Source organism: Acomys minous, assembly GCF_964271855.1.
Source record: "Acomys minous genome assembly, chromosome: 7".
Taxonomy (NCBI): Eukaryota; Metazoa; Chordata; class Mammalia; order Rodentia; family Muridae; genus Acomys; species Acomys minous.
This window is the reverse complement of record NC_140488.1, coordinates 33,543,585-33,545,687: the sequence shown is the minus strand read 5'-3', so window position 1 is coordinate 33,545,687 and position 2,103 is coordinate 33,543,585.

Below are 2,103 nucleotides of genomic sequence, written 5' to 3'. Positions count from 1 at the left end.
TGCAAGGCTAAACTTTATGTTCATTTTAGCAAGCCTCAATTGGGCAGTAGCAACTCTGTTTTTAAAAAGAGCTATTATTTTCTTTAGCTCCAAGTTCTACTTTATCTCTGAAATGCCTGATTTTAAACTAAGATTAGAATCTGGGTAGTTATTTGTCCTTCCAAAGAGGCTGCTGCAGAAGAGGGAAGAAAAAGGAAAAAAAAACAGACAATAGCCTCTATACATTAATATTACAATTGCAGGGTCAAAAATATTCTAAAGATATTCACACTCATAAAATTATACTAGCATCTGCACATTTTAAATCACGCACACTGAGAGTTGTAATCTTATCACAAGTTTAAAAATATAAAAATAAATTAGCCAAAGGTTTGCTACTGATTTATTTTCAGGAAGTCGGGGGGGGGGGGATATTAACTTTTGATTTACAAACTCTTATATAAAACAATTACATTGATTCAGATTGTATTCTTAGATAAGTCACCTTAAAATTATAAAACACTAGCCTAGTCAGCTAGAATTTTCCTTGGGGGAAAGATAGTAGCATGTTAGTATTCCCTGTGGCTACACAGGTTTGGATATAGATCCATTAAACATGCTTGTTTCTGTGTTATAATTTCTCTCTCTTTCAGCCAGTTAACAGTATAAAATTGCAGAATCTGAGGTTTCTGTTGCAGTAGTAGATGCCCAAATAGTTCAAGATAACTTGTCATCAGCTCAAAGGAGCTCCTCAAAGACAATGCACGTCAGACAAGTGCTTGATTCTCAAATAGTTAAAAAAGAACTTGTGATAAGGTAAAAGCAAGAATAAGGCCCCTGATGTACCAATTGTGAAGAACTCACCATGGGTCAGACTTGAGGGCCCATCAAATCCGTGCTTGTTTGTCTGCCTCACTGGGGAGTGGAAAATGGCTGATATTGACTGATGTTGGAAGGAAATGGAATAAAGGCGATCCTAGCAGCTGCATGGGGTCATTCATTCTTTCTACTTTGTGTGGAGCTCACCTCCTAAGAGTGGCTCCTGACTTGGTTTCAGGCAAAAGGCTCCCACTCTGGCAGCTCCACCAGGATATGCTTGGTCATCTATCTCAACATGCCAATTAGCTAGACAAGGAATTGTGAGAAGCAGAGCTGGGAGACTGAGCTGATGTTTACTGGGAATGTTAACTAGCTACCTCTTAATTTGGCATGGCTAAGATTAGAACCTCAAATAGTTTCAGATACAGGGCCACGGACTACAATTTTATTGTCCTTAGTTTTCTTTAACTTATATAAAAGTATACTTCATCAAGCACATGGAAAAGCATAAACTCTTCTGCAAGTTTCTAGTCTGGGACATACACATACCCCTCTAGATTTCTAAGAATAGGAATAAACTTCAAACACTTCTATTCCTCACAATGTTTCATCTCCAGCCTTTCCTCTCAAGATTTCAGGCTGGCTTATTGTCTGCCTTCACTGTTATCCCTGGACCCATGTGGCAGTGAGTCATTTATTTACTTTTAATTTTCAACAATTGCCCCTTGGTTAGGCATCGCAGAATCTGAGTTAGACTAAATAAACACCCTGTGTTGTTCTTTGAGGGAATTAGAAAGTAAATAAATAATAACAATAACAACACAAGTCTTTGAGGTCCCTTCAGCACCAAGGGCTTGTACAGGGTTTTGCACTGCTCTGTTTATGGGTGCTGCTGAACTAGGGAACAAGGGCTATGCCCATGGCAGGTGAAAATGCCAGAAAGGTCCATGGTCACAGTGCAACTGCTTACTACTATTACTAAGCACAACTCACCTCACCCTTTTTACGCACGCTTTTGCTATCCACAGTACAGGAAAAGTTGATTGTGCCAGCTTTGGTTATTTATTCATTGTTTTTGTGGTGGAATGGAATTTTGGAGTTCCTATTTGATCAATTCTGCAGACGTAGCCCAAGTTCTTATCTTTTTATGGCCTTGACAATTGGCCATACAGTGTTCCATCACTGGTATTTGTCTGATGTATTTCTCATGGTGATACTGAGGCTGTTGACTTGGGAAGAACACTGCAGAGGTAACATTAGACAGACACAGTATCACTGCTGTCTATAAGCAACATGATTTGTCAC